General features: G+C 39.0%; 1 protein-coding gene across 2 annotated transcripts in view; it reads left to right on the plus strand.

Annotated features, from left to right (window-relative positions):
* MYO5B (myosin VB) overlaps positions 1-20,653 on the plus strand; it is a 565,409-nt gene that overhangs the window by 58,087 nt on the left and 486,669 nt on the right. The window lies entirely within an intron of this gene.

The raw sequence follows: 20,653 nt of genomic DNA on the forward strand, positions 1-20,653 counted from the left end.
TATGGCCTCAAGGCCGAAGGTTCCCCACCCCTTCGGGCTTACACCTTGCATCAGATTAGTGGGACCTGAAGTCACCCTTCTTTTTCCACCATTTCACTTCCCCACTGTGTGACCCTGGGCACCACTATCTCCATTTTCTGCAAGTTAGAGCCTATTAAGCTCTGATTTGACTTCTTTCCCTTCACCCCCCATTGACTATGGAGGGTGTGTGTGTGTGTGTGTGTGTGTGTGTGTGTACTCATACATACATACATGAGTACACACAGGAGTATGAATATATACACACACGTGCACATATGTATGTGTGTATCTTTTTTGATAGGGATGTGGATTTGGATGGGATTGTGTGATTCCAGATCTCTGAAGAAAAAGACACTGAATGTGCTTCAGATCGCTTGGCTCTCCTACTCCAGACTTTTTAGGTTCCTGACTGTTTACTTATTACTGATGTGCCAATTAACCTGACCCTCATCTGTCCTGTCAATCCTAACTTCCACTCTGGTGAACTGAGAAGTCATTTTAATTTTCCTCACTCTTCTTCCACTTAAGCCCTTGTCTTATAATCCTTTCCACTTGCCATTTAGTTAGATAGGCAACTTCTGTTTTTCCTCCTTCACAAATGGTCAGCTTAAAGAAACACATGCTCTCTATTATTAGCTTCTTTTTAAAGAAATACAGATACAAATACCATGAAACCAGTTCTAATTACATATCCAAATAAACCAAGGAGCTTTGGGGATTTTCTCATCCTTGTAGATGGTTTGTGTATGGATCTAATATTAGATGCAATATAGGATCACATTGTATTATATTATATTAATTATATTATATTATAATACACACATTGTTGTATTGCCCAAGATGAATTATAGGTCTGAGATTCTAGAATGAGATATTTGTGTCTTTAGGAAACTCAATAATTAATATTAATATTTTAAGTTAGAAGCATTAAACACTTATACTATATATTGAGGGGGAGATTCTAGAAGAGGTATAGAATTTAAATGTGATACAGACACATGGTTTCTACTTTTGTAGAGTTTCCCAGTATAATAAGGAGGTATGATGATTATGAAAATAACTAACACAAACTGATATATGATAATTCCGCTAAAAGTTAAATGTTGATTTTGTGTATGACTTTATTCTAGGTGCTTGAGATGCAAAAATCAAAAGCAGAATCCCTAACTTCTTTGTGAAGAGAAATCACTTCAGCGGGAAGGGTGGTGTAGGAGTGGGAGGGACCAGAGAAAGCGTCCTGGCGCTAGTAGTTGGTGAGGTAGCCCTTGAGCAAGTGAAGGATTCTCTGGAGGTGGAAATTCTGTGGAGGGAGTACATTCCAGGCATGGGAGATGACTTCCATTAACGCACAAGGACAGGACACTTTAGAACAAGAGTGGAGGACAGTTAGTTGTCCACTTTGTCTGGAACGTAGGCTTTGTAAAGGAGTAATAGTATGAAATAGGGCTGGAAAAATCAATTAAAACAAAATTATAGAGACTTGTAGAGGCTAGATTAAGGAGCTTATATTTGATTTAATTTAGGAAATATGGAGTTGACTGAAAGTTTTTGAGTCAGGGAATAATACAGTGAAACCTTTGCATTTGGCACATTATTTTTGGAGCTCCATGACGAATGGATTTTAAAGGGGAGAGACTGAAGATAGGAGCAGTGAACACAAAGCTATTAAAATAGTCCAAGGGAAAGGTGATGAAGGTGTGAGTTGGGGTGGTGACCAGTTAATACAGAGAAGAGAATGGCTGAAAGGGGGATTGTTGGAGGTAGACTTGACCTGGTAACTGATTCGGAATGGTAGTAGTGAAAAGAGAACAAAGAGTCACATGATTTCAAGATTTCTAGCCTTAATGCCTAGGAGGATGAAGGTACAGCAATAAAAAGAAGAAATTCGTAAGTTTGAGGGGAATGAGATAAAAGTAAAGCAAAGAAATACAAACCAAGTTCTCTAAGAACCTTGTATTCATTTTGAGTTTAAGGAGGAACATTTGAATGGAGATGTCCATTGCCAATAGCTAGCTGGTGATAACTATAGTCCACGGTAAAGATTATTGGTGTCAGCAGAGTTGGATCTGATGAGGATTTTGACTTTGTCCCTTGGACTTGCTGTTTGACTTTTTTTTTTTCTTTTTAAAGCAATTGGGGTTAAGTAACTTGCTCAAGGTTACATGGCCAGGTGTTTCTGGGTGGGTGCTAAGTGTCTGAGCCCGGGATTCGATCTCCAGGTCGTTCTGACACTGAAGCCAGTGCTCTTACTCTCTGTGCTACCTGGCCGCCCCCATTGCCGTTTGACTTTTGGTAAATCACTTGACTTCCTTGAAGTAAAATTTCTAAATCTGTAAAATGGGATAATAAGCCTTAGACTAGAGAAGTACATGATATAGTAGACAGAGGACTTAATATGAAGTAAGAGAGAACTGGATACAAGTCTTGCGTCTGGCATATAGTAACCATGTGATCCTGGGAAAGTGTCCCAGACAGTTACAGAATAATCCTTTATTTACATTGGGTGAAGGAGTTTCTATACCAGCAATTGATGGAAAAATGGAATCACAGACCCTCTCCCCTAAAAATAATACTTGTATTATATGCTTCACAGGCTTATTGTGAAGAAAGTACTTTCAAAGTCTTGCCACACTGTATAATTGTTAGTTGTGATTATAAATGTGGGACTAGGCTCCGGGGAGAGCTTTGATTCAGATATAAATTTGGGGGTCACATGCAGAGAGATGATGATCAGCCATAAGAATGACATAAGGCAAGTATAGGAGATGAGAATGAGGCTAAAGATGAGGCTTTGGGGGCATAGAGGGATCAGGAGGTAGGGTAAATCAATGAAGAAGACAGAGAAGTTAGGCAACAGGAAGAAAAAGAATCATTCTTTTTTTTTTTTGAATAACAAGAGCTAACATTTATATAGCACTTACTGTGTGTCAGACATGTTATAAATATGATCTCGTTTGATGCTCACAACAACCCTATCCTCATTTTACTGATGAGGAAACTGAGGCAGACAGGGGCTAAGTGACTTGCCTGAGGTCACAAACTAGTAAATGTCAGAGGCCAGATTTCTACTTGGGTCTTTCTGACTCCAGGTCCAGCTCTCTATCCACTGCATCATCTAGCTGCTTCATTAATTCAACATGTAAACTTAAAACCCTGTTACGTGTTGGACATTGTGCTGGGTGCTGAGAATTCAAAGACAAGAGTGTCCTCGAGGAACTTGCTTTCTTTTAAGGGGAAAGAATGGTATCAATAGAAAAAGAAACATGAAACAAAGTGATTTGAGGGACTGAGGAGTGTACTAGTGTGGATCAGGGTAATCCTTATGTGGGAAGCTAGGGCTTCCATCAGCAGAGGTGAGGAGGATGGAGGCCTGTCCTTTAGAAACTGAAGAAAGGCAAATGATTCAAGAGAGATGGTAGCTTGGCTGTCAAATGGTAGAGGAAAGTCGCAGAGGAGGGACTAAGCAAAAGTCTTTGAATATGGAATCTGAGGTCATTAGTGACCTTGGAGAGAAAAAAAGTCATTGAGTCTCAATTCAGATGAATAACGACACGAAAGAGGCAAAGTGCTGTATATATGTATATATGTTTTGTATGGGGCAAAGGCATCTGTTGACTGATGAAAGAGGCAAGCTTGCTCTTGCAGGTGGCATTTGAGATGGTGTGAGTAGGGAGAGATGGGTTAAATGGAAGGAGTGCTAGGAATATGGAGCAGTGTGAGCAAAGTCACAGAGTTGAGAAGAGTAGGAACATTGAGAGAGAGAGGGAGTGGAGGGGAGTTCAGTTTGGCTAAACATAGGATAGGAGAGGAGACATATGAGATAGAGTTGGAATGGCAGGCAAAGATATCTGAACTTTATTTAGTGGTAATAGGAAGTCATTAAAGACAATTGTGTAAAATTGTTACCTGACCATATATCAATGCAAAAGGAAAATCATTTGGTCATTATGATGGATGGGGCATAGGGGGAAAGAGTAGAAACAGGAAGACTTGTTAGGAAGCTATAACAATAGATCAGAAAGACCTATGTGCCAGTAGAGTGAAATGGGAACGCTAAAGGAAGGGGATGATTGAAAAATATATATGTAGTATATGTGAGATGACTTGGACATTTTCTGAGCAATGAGACAGAAGAGTCCAAGATGATTCTGGGGTTATGAACATTAGGGATTGCATGGATGTGTGTGCTACCAAAAAAAAAAGTGAGAAGAAGTAGATGGGAGGGGAAAGGTTATGAGGGCTTGATTGTTAATATGTTTAAAGAGGAGAATGATATCTTCTAGGTGGGTCTGGAGCTGAAGCTATGAGGACCAAAGACAGAAATTTGAGAATTCTCTGAGAAGCACGTCACTTTCTCAATTCTCCCTTAGGTTAGGTTCCACAGAGAGCAGTTTACTCATATTTCCCTCATTGTCCTGGGAGTGACCATGAAAGTCTAGTTTCTAACACTGTCAACTTTCAAGCCCAACAATGGTATGCTCCCCATTAATAGTGAGCCAGAGGCCATTAACTTTTTCAAAAGGAATATACTGAGAAGATGTGGCTTGAACAGTTGCCATAAAACATTTCCCCCCAAAATGAGGAGTAACTCTCTCCTTGCACAGCCAAGGTCCCTGGAGAGAGAGAGGCTCCAACTTTAAGTAGAATGATAGTGAGGCACATGTACAGAGAACACACGTGTCAAAGGGGTATTTACCAACTTCCTGCCCTGGTGATCCTTTCTTCCCTTTGTGGAGTTCTCATGAGGTTACGAGGTATGTTATTACCTGTGATGGATGAGTTATTCTGTTGCGTTGCTGAGTTGGATTTTTATAGACTCATTGTACAGGTAGCTCAACTGGGCTTACTCCTTGTAGGGTATAGTGTCTTAGAAGGGTTAACCTGATGCTGACCGGGTCATGCGAGCTGTTCAGTCACTACACTGGCTCCTCGCTGGTCTCAGCTCTCCCTCAGTTTCTTTCCTACAATCTCCCCAGACCTTATCATATTCATCAGGTTATGGTCTCATGAAATTGTGTTTTCACTTTCAACATGTAAATTTAAATGGATGTGATGGGACCATGCCAATCTACTAGGAAGCCATGTATATTATGTATGAACCATCCACTGCTGTTCAGAGTGAGGAATGAATTTCTAGGGAATTCTTAATGAGGTGTGAGTATAGAAAAAGCTGGAGTAAATAAGGGACCTCTTTCATAGAGTCAGAGAATTTGTTTAGAGCTACATGGAACTAGAAATTTTCTTGTATCATCCTCTCATTTGACATATGGGGCTAGAATGGCTGTCACTTGTTATGTTCAGCACAATGAGGGACCCTTCTTTCTGTAACTGCATATATTTTTAATGCCAAAAAGGATGCTATCCATGCTACATGATAAACTAATCCCCATTTATTACAGGAAGAGCACAATTTGGTGGACAGTAGCATACAATGGGAAGATTTTCAGCCCTTTTTTAGGGTGTACATGTATCTCTTCCTGGCTTCTGTGCCGCTTTATGTCCCTATTAATTATTTTTGTCAATACAGAGTGAAGCATTTTTGGCTTAATGATGGAAATAAAAAAAATCAAATTATTTTGTTGAAAATCTGCATGTAATAATAATAGCCAGTAGCATTTGTATAGTACTTTAAGATCTGTAAAGTGCTTTACAAATATTATTATCCCCATTTTTCACATGAAGAAACTGAGGCAGACAGGTTAAGTGAGTTGTCCAAGGTCATACAGCTATTATGTTTCTGAGACTGAATTTGAATAGAGGTCTTTCTGACCCCTAGACCTACCACTCTATAGTGCCATTCAGCTGCTTCTAACTATTAAGTTTATAACTATCAAAAAATAATCAGATATTTAAAATAAGGCTTAAAATCATATATAAACCCCTAAACATATTGTGTGGCACATTTTAATGAAATGCAAGCAATCAAATTAATAAACCAACAAAATGACAGATAACTTTCCTCCCTACCTTCTATTTTATTGTATCTATCTATCTATCTATCTATCTATCTGTCTGTCTGTCTGTCTGTCTGTCTGTCTGTCTATCTCTTTCTCTGTGAGCATATGTGCTCATGAATATGTAGCTGTAGCCCATGTGTGTACAGTTATGGTTCTGCTGAACTTCATATAGAGCTTCTCATATTCTTCTTCATCATTTTTATGGCACCTTACTATTCCCTTATACGAGTACGTCATCATTTATACAGCCATTCTCTGGTTGTTGCATATGCAGCTGGCTTCTAGGCACTCACCGATATATGTTCCAGCCAGTATGAAGACTTTTTGTTCAAGGTCTCTTCTCATCCTTATCTTTAGTAAGCAATCCTAGCAATAGAGTCACTGGGCCAGAGGGCCGAGTTTCACGCCTTTTGTATGTGTTCTCCAAAAAGTTTGCTACAATAATGTAAAAGAATACCCATTTTTCTGCAGTATCATCAGCATTGGATTTTCTTACCTTGCTAACATTTGGCCAATTTGCTGGGTGTAAGGTGATATCTTAAGGCTGTATTGTTTTTAATTTTTCTGATTTTTAGGGATTTTGAACATCTCATCTGTTGTTACCTATTTGTATTCCTTTCCTCCTAAACAGGCTGCATGAGTCCTTTGGCTCTATTTGGGAGTGTGGATTTATATTCTTACAGAGAAATTTTTTCTTTATGTTAGGAATGTTGATCATAAAAGGGATTCAGCAATGTTAATGACAAAGTCTCCCCACCCCCACCCCCCATTCCCAATATACAAGAGTTTAATGAAATTTTCTTTACAAAGAAAGTACTTTTTGGAAACATTGTTTAAAATCTATTTCATTTTGATTCACTATGGCCTAGGGGAAAATACTTTAGCCCACGGGGCACAAAACTTTAGAACCACCTCTGGTTCCAAGTGTGTATATATTCTTGGACTGTAAAGACCTCTTACCATAAGACCAGCTCAATCCAGGCAGTAAGGATTCCCAGCTCCTGCCTTGTAGGGTCCCTCTCTCAGAACCTTTCAGGGTTGGGTCTATTTGTAGGAAGAATAAATGGCTAACTATATGGTATGATTTTTGAGATAGCATTGCAAAACCCATATACTCTAAATCTCTCCTTTCCACTGTCTTGCCTAGACACCAACAGTTTCAATCATTTGAATCTATCTCTGGTTTGCCTATCTCTGGAAGATCCCTTTTATTTTTTTTTCTTTTAAATTTATTTACTTTTAGTTTACAACATTTAGTTCTACAAGTTTTTGAGTTCCAAATTTTCTCCCCCTCCCTCTGTCCCTCCTTGGTGACATGTAATTTGATGTAGGTTCTATATATACTTTCACATTAAACATTAGTCAAGTTGTAAAGAAGAACTATAACCAATGGAATGAACAATGAGAAAGAAGAAACAAAACAAAAAGAAAAAGAGAGAGAGCAGGTAGTCTGCTTCAATCTATGTTCAGACTCCATAGTTCTTTGTCTGGATGTGGAGAGCCTTTTCGAAACATCATGGGTCTTTTGGAGTTGTCTTATAACCTTGCATTGCTGAGAGGAGCCCAGTCTATCAAAGTTAGTCATCACAGATACGATGTGTCTATAATTGTGTACAAAGTTCTCCTGCTTCTGCTCTTCTCACTCAGCATCAGTTTATATAAGTCTCTCCAGGTAATTATGAAGGCCGTCTACTCCTCATTTCTTATAGCCCAATAGTCTTCCATTACATTCATAAACTACAACTTGTTTATACATTCCCCAATCGAAGGGCATCCCCTTAATTTCCAATTCTTTGCCACCACAAAAAGATGTGCTATAAAAATTTTTGTACATGTGAGTCTTCCTCCCACTTGTGTGATCTCTTTGGGATACAGCCCTAGAAGTGGGATTGCTGGGTCAAAGGGGATGCACATTTTTATAGCCCTTTGGGCATAGTTCCAAATTTCTCTCCAGAATGGTTGGATCAGTTCACAACTTCACCAACAATGTATTAGTATTCCAATTTTTCCCACATCTTCTCAAGCCTTTATAATTTTCTTGTTTTGTGATGTTTGTCAATCTGGCTGGTGAGATGTGATAACTCAGAGGTGTTTTGATTTGTATTTCTCTAATCAAAAGTGATTTGGAGCATTTTTTCATTTGCTTATAAATGTCTTTAATTTCTTCCTCTGAAAACTGCCTGTTCATTTCCTTTCACTATTTCTCAATTAGGTAATGGCTTGTATTCTTATAAATTTGACTCAGTGTAGTTTAGAAATGAGGCCTTTATCTGAGACACAGCTTGTAAAAATTCTTTCCCAATTTTCTGCTCCTCTTCTAGTCTTGGTTACATTGGCTTTGTTTGTACAAAACCTTTTCAACTTAATGTAACCAAAACGATCCAGTTTGCATTTCGTAATGCTGTCTGTCTCTTGTTTGGTTACAAATTCTTCCTTTCTTCATAAATCTGACAGATAAACTATTCCTTCCTCTCCCAAATTACTTATAGTGTTAGCCTTTATTTCTAAATCATGAACCCATTTTGACTTTATTTTGGTATATAGGGTAACATATTGGTCTATGCCCAGTTTCTGCTGTACTGTTTTCTAGTTTTCTGAGAAGTTTTGGTCAAATAGTGAGTTCTTATCCCAGAAGCTAGAGTCTTTGGATTTATCAAACAGTAGGTTAATATAGTTATTGACTGTGTCTTGTGTACCTAATCTATTCCACTGACCCCCACTGTATTTCTCAGACAGTACCAAGTAGTTTTGATGACTGCTGTTTTATAATGCTGTTTAAAATCTGGTATGGCTAGGCCACCTTCCCTAGCCATTAATTCCCTTGATGTTCTGGACCTTTTGTTCTTCAGATGAAATTTGCTATTTTTTTCTAGCTCTATAAAATAATATTTTGGTAGTTTGGTTAGTATGGCACTAAATAGGTAAATTAATTTAGGTAAAATTGTCATTTTTATTATATTAGCTCAGCTTAACCACAAGCAACCGGTGTTTTTCCAGTTATTTAGATCTGACTTTATTTGTGTGAAAAATGTTTTGTAATTGTGTTCATGTAGTTCCTGGGTTTATTTTGGCAGGTAAACTCCCAAGTATTTTATAATGTCTACTGTAACATTAAATTGAATTTTTCTTTCTATTTTCTTTCTATATTTTTCTATTTTGGAACACTAATGCATTGTTGGTGGAGTTGTGAACTGATCCAACCATTCTGGAGAGAAATTTGGAACTATGCCCAAAGAGCTATAAAAATGTGCATACACTTTGACCCAGCAATACCACTTCTAGGCTGTATCCTAAAGAGATCATACAAGTGGGAGGAAGACTCATATGTACAAAAATTTTTATAGCACATCTTTTTGTGGTGGCAAAGAATTGGAAATTAAGGGGATGCCCTATTCTATTTGGCTTTGTTAGAAATATATAGCAATGCTGAGGATTTATATGGGTTTATTTTATGTCCTGCAACTTTGCTAAAGTTGTTTATTATTTCAAGTAGTTTTTTACTTGATTCTCTAGGATTCTCTAAGTATATCATCATATCATCTGCAGAGAGTGTTCTTTTACTATTCTAATTCCTTTGATTTCTTTTTCTTCTCTTAGTGATACAGATAACATTTCTAGTACCAAATTGAACAACTGGGGTGATATTGGACATCCTTGTTTCACCCCAGGTCTCACTGGAAATGCTTTTAGCTTATGCCCATTACATATAATACTTGCTGATTGTTTAAGGTAGATGCTACCTTTTATTTTAAGGAAGACTCCATTTATTCCTATGCTTTCTTGTGTTTTTAATAGGAATGGGTTTTGTATTTTGTCAAAAGCTTTTTCTGTATCTATTGAGATAATCATATGGTTTCTACTAGTTTTGTTGTTGATATGATCAATCACACTGATAGTTTTCCTAATATTGATTTTTGTTTTGTTTTGTTTTGTTTTTTTTGCTTTCTGGAGGGGGGAAGGTAGGGCAGTTGGAGTAAAGTGACTTGCTCAAGTTCACATGGCTAGTTTTTGTGTTAAGTGTCTGAGGCCGGATTTGAACTCATTTCCTCCTGACTCCAGGGCTGGTGTTCTATTCACTGCACCACCTAGCCGCCGCAGTTTTCCTAATATTGAACCAGCCTTGCCTCCCTGGAATAAATCCTACCCGATCAAAGTGTATTATTTTCATGATAAATTGCTGTAATCTTTTGGCTAATATTTAAAAAATTTTTGCATCTGTATTAGGGAAATTGATCTACAATTTTCTTTCTCTATTTTGATTCTTCCTGATTAGGTATCCTGAAGGTTTCTTTTAAAATAAAACTATGCTACTTGAGAAGGTAAAATATTAATTCAGTGATGCAGTAATATGAATTATTTTTTTTTTTTAGTTTTTGACATTCACTTTTATAAGATTTTTTTAGTTCCAAATTTTTTTCTTCCTCCCCAAGACAGCCAGCAATCAGATATAGGTTATACCTGTGTAATCGTAACAAACATATTTCCATATTAATCATTTTGTAAAAGAAGAATCAGAACAAAAGGGAAAAAATCACAAGAAAGAAAATTTTTAAAAAGTGAAAATAGTGTGCTTCGATCTTCATTCAGACTCCATAATTCTTTGTCTGGATGTGAATAGCATTTTCCATCATGAGTCTTTTGTATTTGATATTAATTATTTTTTAGCAGATTTCAATTTAGAGCCTGATGTAATAGGGCATGCTTTTAGATTTCTTATATCTGCTTTTCATAGTTTTTCTGTCTCCCTCCTTTTAACTAGGCTGTCAACTTCTCCATGCTATGTGTTTTCTTATCATCTATGCCCCAACTTCTCTTCTGCAGTGAATTAGGAAAGCAGATCACGTAGTTTGTTAGGCAGCTAAATGGTCTTGTGGATAGAGCACTGGATTTGGAGAGTCAGGAAGGACCTGAGTTCAAATCCAGTCTCAGATACTTACTAACTATTTGACCCTGGGCAAGTCACCTAGCCTCTGTCAGCCTCAGTTTCTTCATCTTTAAAATGTTGATAATAATATTCTGCCTCTCTGAATTGTGAGGATAAAATGACATGTCTGTAAAGTGCCTTGCAGAACTTAAAGTGCTATCTAGCTATGATGATACTTGATGTGATGATGTATAAAAGTAGAGCAGTGAGGGCTCCAGGCTTGCTTTTGAATGAAGTACATGGGTTTGATGATTGGTTTTTGGCTTCTTAGGAGTCTTGCTCTCCCTGGTTTTTATTGTGTTTTAGATAGTCAAGGTTGCTACATATCTGGGTTCCAGATAGTTGAAGTGTTGCGCCATGTTGTTTAGATTCCTCAGCCCTATCCTGGGCCAAGTGAGAGTTTGGAAGCAGCTGAGGCAGTAGGTATGCTTCTTTCTTTGGTAGTCTCCATAAATAGCTTCTTCCAACCATGTGTTTTCTGATGGATGAATGTACAGAAGTAGATTGAATGGTGAAACCCCTTTATCTTGGGGGTTTGTTGTTGTTTTTGTTCATTCCTTGTGACCTCATTTGGAGTTTTCTTGGCAAAGAAAATGGAGTGGTTTTCCATTTCCTCCTCTAGCTCATTTGACATATGAAGAAACTGAGGCAAAAAAGTTAAGTGACTTGCCCAGGGTCACTCAGCTAGTAAGTATCTGAGGCCAAATTTGAACTCAGGTCTTCCTGACTTCAGGTCTAGCACTCTGTCTGATGCCCTGCCTTGGTGGTTTAAGTGATGGCTATTCAGCTTTAATTTGGGAAACATACATTACCTAAGAGTATGACAATCACAATACATTTAGAGAGAGATAAATGCATTTTTTAAATTATTGACCTCCTCCACTCCCCCCCCCAACATCCCCACACACACTGAAGAAATTTATTGGGTTTAATTGCCTTCAACTCATATAGATCTCCCAGACTTCTAATCACCAGGCTCCCTCTCCCATGGAGACACCTGACTGGAACTGAAAGGTGAAATTCCTTGGAAATGTTTTGAGTGATAGCAAAGGTATGGATTTGTGGGAAACTTTAGTCTTCTTAAGCTCTATTCTTACAATAAGTTTCACTTCTTTAATTGCCTGACTGTCCCTCTCTCATTTTCCTTCACGTGTTCAGCAACTCTTTATTGATTTGCCAGGTGTTATGAGCAAGGCACTGTGGCAGATACAGAAATGAACAAGATGTTCCTGTCTTCCAGCGGCTTATACTATAGTTAACCTAGTTAGTCCTGAAGTAATTCCAATGCATGGTGCCATATTAAAATAGCCTGTGAGTGATAGGAGTCTTTGGGAGTTGAGAGGGGAGAAGTATACAGTAGGCTATTGGTCAGCTGGTGGCATCATAAACTCTTGGTGTTACAAAATTTAAATTTGGAACCACTTATAAATTCCTTTCAGTCACCCTCATTTCTGCTTATTCCCATAAAAGTTGTAAAATGTCTGATAGAGTATCAGTGATCTAAGTGAAGTAAACCTCTTTTTACCAATCCCTAGTGGAGGCTGAACCTTATGCTTCAAGAAAGTGGCAATTAGTTTCGAAGCTAATATATAAAATGAAATTTCTTCTCTGAGTTACGGACATATTATTTGTCTAATAACATCTTTTTGCAGTGATGAAAAGTACCTTATTGCTACCCCTCTTCTCCTGTATTTTGCTTGGTATTTTCTTTCATATAAGGCATCTAGGTAGCACAGTGACTATAGAGCTGGACCTAGAGTCAGGGAGACACGTTCAAATCCTGCCTCAGACACTTGCGAGTTTCGTGACTCTGGATAAATCATGTAACCATTCTGTGTGATTCAGTTCATCATTTGGAAAATGAGGGGTAACAGCAAGCAGCTCCTTCCTCCCAGGGTGGTTGTGATGATTCAATGAGATAATATTTGTGGAGCTCTTTGCAAACCTTAAAGTATACACGAATGTTAGTGATGATATTTATTTTTTGGAATATGTATATATGTATAGGCACATGCATTTTTAGAAATGCATTAAAGACGTGGATTTACAAAGGAAACCAAGTATAACCTGAAAAATAGTTATCAAAATGTTAAATACACACACACACACACGTGACAGATCCGAGGTAAAGAACCCCAGGATATGATGATTTCTAAGGTCTCTTTTCAGCCCTAACATTCTGTAGTTCTGTGCTTGTGCTCAAGATATTGATAGCTTGTAAAAGACCAAATTCAGTTACACAAATATACTTGCTCCTGAATATAAGTGAAATATTTGTATTGAAGTTATATTTCCTGGCATCCTAGGACCTCTTCCCCTTTTGCCTAGTGTTTCCCAAACTGAACTAAGTATGTTTTTTAGTGTATTCTTGAGACTGGATTCCAAAGAAAAATAATGGTGACTTCTTAGGTTATCTGGGACTCTCAACTCTTCTTTCTCTCAGCATATTCTGTGAGATGTCCTATTTTGGGTTTGCCCACAGAATACAAATGTTCTATGGGCTGGGACAAAAACATGCTTAGCTGTTCTTACCTTTTTTTTGCTGTGGTTGTTATTCAGTCATGTCTAATTCTTTGTCCCATTTGGTGTTTTCTTGGCAAAAATACTGGAGTGATTCACCATTTCTGTCTTCAGCTCATTTTACAGAATTGGAAACTGAGGCAAACATAGGTAAGTGACTTGCCTAGGGTCACACAGCTAGTTAGTGTCTAAAGCCAGATTTGAACTCAGGAAAATGAGTCTTCCTGGCTTCAGGCCTGGCATGCTACCCTCTGCACCACCCAGCCAAACCTTTTTACCTTTCAGTTTACCTTAAGTAGCTTAGGGAAAGAGGGAAAGGAGCTGCTTCTTTGGGAGAAGAGGCAAATTGTGTGTAAGGGTTGAGATGGGGGTGGGGAGTGGGAATGAGAAATCCATTCTGGAGGCTTTGCTTGCTCTCTGCCACTTCCTGGGTCATGCTGGTCCCTTCCATGGAGCAAACTAGAGCTGACAGTAATTTGAGATGTTGATTGCTTACCAGGAAGGGTCAAAGCTGAGTTCTCCTGAGATTCATGTGATTACCAGGATAGAGCAATCTAGAAGAGTTACTTAAATTACCTTCTGAGCTTGGCCAGTAGGGTCAAGCTAGATAGACTCTTCGGGTCCTAGATCACTAAGCAGAGGTTTAAGGGGTGACATATTAATCATGGTTCTTTCCTCTTCCTCTATCCTTCCCAAACCACATGCAAATATCTACTTGATCTTAGCCTGCAGAAATTCTACCCTATTTGTCTGCTGTGAGTGTTCTATGATTTGGGGGATTCTCATCTGTTTTGGGGGTAATCAGTTTACCATTTGACAAATAATTATTGAGTACCTATCAGGTACAAAGCCCTGTGCTAAGTGTTCTGAGAGTTACCAAAGAGGTGTAAGGCATGGATGACTCCTGCCATCAGTGAACTTGCAGTTTGAGCCAAAATTTACATAGGTGAAGGCTTTAGCAAATAGATAAATTACAGCATAAGTAAGTGCTGAATTCAGTGATGCAGATTGTAAACACTAGTGGAATTCAAAGAAGAGGGAGTTCATGGGATCATGGAATGTTAGAGTTGGAAAGAACTTTAGAGATCATCCTGATGAGTTCATACCTCATTAATCTGACCCTCTCCCTACTATTTTACAGATTAGGAAACAGGTCCAGAAAGAAATTACTTGCCTACAGCCACACAGCTAATTAGCAATCTGTTGTCCATGGAAGAAAACATGGGGAGGTGGAATTTTTTTCTAGTCTTTAAGTTTAGTAGAAAGAGAGGAAAGGGAGTGGGCATAATAACTGGCGGAAATAAGGTCAAGGACAAGTATTCTCTCTCAGAGGAGAATGAGGATGACATATGTGAAGGATTGTGGAGGGATTAGTTAGCTGGGAAGGAGGGGAGGTTAGGGGAGGTGTGATCAAGCTGGATAGGTAGAGTGGGCCCAGAGAATGGAACACCTGGAAAAAGCAGCAGAGACGTTTTGATATCATTCAATAGATGACAGAATCTTAGCCATTGCTAACCTGTATCAGATTGGTCAGAGAGGTTGGGTCTGGGTAATAGCTCCAAGGAAGTGTAAAAAGTATTTTAGTATTTTACCATCTGGTATTTGTTATGGAGAAATCTTAGCACTATTGGCCTTTTGATCTGTCCAGATATCTTGCATCTTAAGTGAGAACTTAGGGAAGTGAATAATTAGCAAGGATTTATTAAGCACCTCCTACATTTCGTACTAGACACTGTGCTTAGCACTTACTAGACACTGTGCTTAGCACTGAGCATAGAAAACAAATCTCTTGTCTTTAGAGAATTTATATTCTATCTAGGGAAATGGCATGCTCAAATTTAAGCAAATTCATAATACATGATGGTACATAAAAAGGAATGGAGGTAGATACTGGCAGTTGGAGGCATCAAGAAAGGCCTCCTGTAGGAGATGGTATCATGGAACTGAGCTTTAAAAAGCGATGGGTGGCTAGGTGACACAGTGAATAGAGCACCAGTCCTAGAGTCAGGAGGACCTGAGTTCAAATCTGGCCTCAGACACTTAAGATACTTACTAGCCCTGTGACCTTGGGCAAGTCGCTTAACCCCAATTGCCCTATCTTCCCCCTCCAAAAAAGCAAAAAAAGGGGGGGCTAAGGATTAAACTATTTCTTTTTAAATTTCTACTCATTTCCCTGTTTTTCATCTCTAAGATTTAAACTGATAAAAGTATGGGGTTGTAGTGTATTGAGAACTGGACTGAGAGGTCTCAATTCAAACCCCAACTTAATCACAAACTAATTGTATGACCTTGGTCCAGTCATTCTAGACTTGAACATCCTTCTCTGTAAAATATGGATCAGCTGGTAGGATTGGTCCTTTCTACCTCTGAAATTCTACCACATTAATTCTCATACAGGTGCTCTGAAACCTCATGCTGCATGTTTCTCTTCCTAGTACCCCAGACTTCTGGCAAAGCTTCATTTGTTTGCCAGCCACCTGACTGACACCTTCAACTGTCTTTCTGGTGCCACCATTCTCTCCTGTTTTCCTGGCTTCCCTTTAGACCATTAGAGGTCAAACCCTACAGAACCTTTCCTCTTTTGCTGGTCTCTGATCACTGAACTCCAGTCTCTCAGGTGTTTTAAATAGGGTTTACTATGAAGCTCAGTAAGGGGGAGATACAATGTGGTAGGATGGGTTGTTAGAGAAACATATGAAAGGGGCAACAGTAACATATGTTGCAAAGATTTTTTTTATGGTTCAATCCCGAGTTTTAGCATCAGCAGAGCTGGCTTTACTTGGACTCCTTCCTGTTCAGTTTCTTTCAATCTGATCTTGGCTAGAAGTGTCAAACACATGGCCCCCAGAACTCTCAAGTGCAGCCTGGACCAGATTAAAATGTCGTTCCTATAACATTTTTAGCATGTTGATGTGTTAATCAAAGATATATACATATAAATATGTGGTTTTCTAAGTCCACATGTGTCCCACAGGGAACCATCCGTATGGTTTCATGGCCCGCATTTCTATTTGAGTGTGACAACAATGGTCTTAGCCTTGATATTAACATAGTTTTATTTCTATAGCTGTGAATTTGGCTGACCAGACTGTTCAGTTTCACCTCTAGAATCTATTGTATTGGCATAAATATAAACTGCACTCCCAAAATAAGATCTTTGAAAGAAAGGAATACAGTGGCAAAATATCTCTTGCTATAGGCCACAATCAGGTTTTGTGCAAGACAGATGTGAAGAAAACACTGTTATCTATTTTCCAGCCAATTGTACTTTTCCAGCTTTTATTTAGGGGGCAGGTAGGAGAGGATTGCTTAGGGGATTTCTTCTCAGGGTAGTTTATCTTAGCTCTTGGATATAATCCGAGAAAAGGTCTGCTTACCTCCCTGACTTTCAATAAGAAAGACCCTTTCCCTAAAGTGGCCCCAAAGCTGTTTCCCTTGGAGCTTTAAGCTTTAGTGCTTCTCCCTTCACCCTTCCCCTACCACCCTCTGAATCCTGTCTCTGGCATGATCCTGTCTTGATGGTCACCATCCCTTCCATTTAAATGCCATTTGGACTATGGAACACTTATACTAAACAAACTCCTTGCTATTGGTAATGATATTGTGATATTATTGATAATATTAATCACCAATATTTATAGAGTAAGGTATGCGAAGTATTTTACATATATCATTTCCTTTGAGCCTCACAACAGCTCTATGCTATTATCCCCATTTTATAGATTGGGAAATTGGGAAATTGTGCCTGAAAGAGGTTGAGTGACTTGCCAAAGATCACCCAGTTAGTGTCTGAGGCAGGCTTCAAATGCAGGTCTTACTGACTCTGAGTCTGATGCTCTCTATGACTCCAGGCTGCCATCAGTTAAATCGAGCTAATGTGATATGCCTCAGAAACAGTTGAGAGAGTTGTTTCCTTCTCTCCCTCCCCACATACATTTTTTTGGAGGGGGGAAGGCAAGGCAATTGGGGTTAAGTGACTTGCCCAAGGTCACACAGCTAATTAAGTGTCAAGTGTCTGAGGCTGGATTTGAAATCAGGTCCTCTCACCACCTAGCTACCCCCTTCCTCCCACCCCCCACCCTCCCATACACTTTTTCCCCTCCTCTCAGCAAAGAAACTGCTTCTCTTAATTCAAGATTCTGCTGCCATTCTACTCTTCTGACCTGGAACTGGACTCCAAAGATAACCCTTTGTTTCTTTAAGACCAAATGAAAACAATGCCTGGGCATGCAGCATTTTCAACATCATCTCCCCACTATTTCTCTCCCTACTCTCTACCCTCAATAATTGGTCAAGATCATTTTGCCAGAGATCTTTTGAAAAGGAGCTAGTTGATGGGAGAAATTGCAGGTACACTCCCTCTTCCCCCATCTATGTACAGATTTGATTATGGACTGTGGTTGACTTGGAATTCAGCTTGATGAATAATTAGAGTGATTCATAGTTCATGCAGAGAATGTACATGGACATCCAGAATCAAAACAAATAATAGAGGAAAAAAGGGTTTTTCCCCTGCTGTTTGAAACTTGTAAAGTGTCACATTATTACCTCCTGTCCCCATGACAAATTGGTTTCTGTACTGAACTCACCATCTAGCTAAATGCTTCCAAACTGCCTGTTGCCCCATAGTTTCTAAGCCACAGATGCCTATTAAAACACAGTCCTGCCTACGTTGCCATCTAAGAATAATAACTGTAACGATAATTGAGCTCTTAGGTGTTCAAGGCACAACCTAAGTACTCTGTGGTATTTTGGATGTTCTTGAATTGTGGGGGTGGTACTGGGCCAGGGGACCACTGAGGGAGAGTTGCAGCTTGCTGATGAAGTTCATGAGAGATGGGGGTTGGGCAAAACCCATGCTGACTCCCATCACACTTGCATCTTACTGTGATTTCAGACAACATTTGATGAAGGCATTGTTCAAGAGTGGTTGTGACTGAATCTGCTTCTCTCATTTGGTTGTGTGCTCTTACTTGGTTATTTAATATACTTTCAGTGAGATCTGTGTGGGAGGTAGGGGCGCTGTTTGTGGTACATAGAAGAACAAGACAAAGGCTTCTCCCCAGAACTTACAACAAGGAAAAGAAAACATAGGTGCAGGTAAATGCCAATGTAGGGTATAATATGATGAGGTATGAAATCTGATGGAAATTCAGAGGAAAGTCATCCCCTCTAGATGGAAGTGAGGGGGCAGTGATAACTAACCATATAGATAATGCTTCAATGAAAAGGATTCTCTATTATTTGCTTCTGAGACCTGGCCTGTATACAAAAAGTTCTAGGTTTTAGTGCCAGAAAGAGCTGTCATTCTGTCTTGGAGAGAATCCACCTTTACCCTCCATTATGGAGGATCATAGATACAGACTTGTAAGGGCATAGAGGCGATCTATCCCATCCCTATCTTTTTTCACATACAGAGACTAGGGAAGTGAACTGATGTACCCAGGGTCAAACAGGTTGTGAATTACAAAGCTGAGATTTGGCCACCCACTTTTTTAAAGCTGTCATTACTCTATTGTGGTAAATCAGAACTTGTATCCAGGACTATGTGGCAAACTGTAATATAAGTGCTTTAAGTGGGTTGTTTGTGGAAAAAGACTTTTAAGAACATTGAAAGGGACTTAAGGAAGCAACAGAGAAGAACTGACCTTAATGTAATGTTCCAGAACCTTTTCCTTAGTTAATTTACGTTGCCTTATTTAATCTTCAATTCAATGTTGTTCCACAGCATTATTATATCCATTTTACAGATAAGAAAGTGGAGGCCCAGAGAGTGCAAGTGGCTTGCCCAAAGTTTCACTAAGTAAGCAGTAGAGTTAGGATTAGAGCCAGGTCTTGTGGCTCTGAGTCCAATGCTCTTTTCATTTTGCCACTCGTTCCTCTCAAAAAGAAATAACAACGACAGCAAAAGACTAGCTGTTAACCAGACAAGGAAAATGGGAAGAATAGTCACATGGCCAAGGCTGCAATGGCTAGTAAGAAGAAAACCTCCAAGTTGGAATCTCAGGCTTCCTAATCCAATACCGAATATCATCAAAATACCTAATCTAGTGTTCTGCCCATTACTTGGCATTCTAGTTTGACATAAAAGCTCCATATAATACCAGAAGAGCAAAGAAAACAATAATATTCTTTGCTGAAGAATGGGATGGGAATGGGGAGGATAAACGAAGAGTTGGACACCAGGGAATGCAGTCCTGAGCTGCATTTTCTATCAACCCTGCTTCAGAAGGGAATCCAATTTTCTGGCTTTAAAGCCCAAGGGGAAAATTCAGTTCAGCCCTTGTCGTGGTGAGATCATTTAGCGTTGATGTAACATTTCATATCGGCAAGTGCTTTGCAGTCATTTTGGGGGTTAGTTATTTCATAGGAGAAATATGCTGCCATTTCCACCTAATTCTTAAAGAATGAGAAGTAACTCTGGTTGTGAACAAGTATCTCCCATTTATCCTGTTTATATGTTGTTTGTGTGTTGTTGTGTGTGTGTTGTTGTTTGTGTGTTGTCGCTTCCATTAGAGGGTGAATGCCTTGAGATCAGGGACTGTTGTGTTTTTCCATATCCCTAACACTTGGCACAATGCTCAATACATAATAATGATTGCTGATCGACTGACAAGTATGCCAAAGGAGTTGTGTACAGTGTGAGGTTTTTGTTTTAATTTTCTAAAATAGTTGAGCAGATAGAAATACGATTACTCCTTGGTCCCATGAAGAAAGGCACTGTATTTACAGTTAATCTACAATGTTCTTTATCCAACAGACTTCACAGGTACCTTGTAGGCATAACCTGCTAGAACTGGGGTGGTAAAAAGAAGAGAAGGATTTGTTACCTTGTTCTTATAGATAAGAGGATATAGTCATCTTCTTCTTTCCAATAGAGAGCATTAATGCTCATTTGAAAAATATTGATGTCATTTGTGGCTTGAGGACCCTCCTCCCTTTCTCTCTATCCCCTCAAGGTCTGGTCCAGTTCTGAGATCGACACTAAGGAGTACATTGTCGAACTTTGGCTCTTTGCCACAATTTTGGTCCAGGGAAATTTTCCTGAATAAACTTATGTTTAGGTTTCGCCAAATATGGATAACAAAGCTCAACCTCATTTAAAAAATTGGTGTAGGATTCCTTACTCCGCCCCCCCCCCGACACACACACACATACACACCTACTGTCTGGTAAGGATGCATTCCCAAATCTGAATCCTCATCTACTAGCAAGGGTACATTTGGAAGAG

This window comes from Petaurus breviceps, unplaced genomic scaffold (genome assembly GCF_028583685.1).
Source record: "Petaurus breviceps papuanus isolate PSGF00001 unplaced genomic scaffold, PetGlider_PUasm1.0 131, whole genome shotgun sequence".
In the NCBI taxonomy this organism is placed as follows: Eukaryota; Metazoa; Chordata; class Mammalia; order Diprotodontia; family Petauridae; genus Petaurus; species Petaurus breviceps.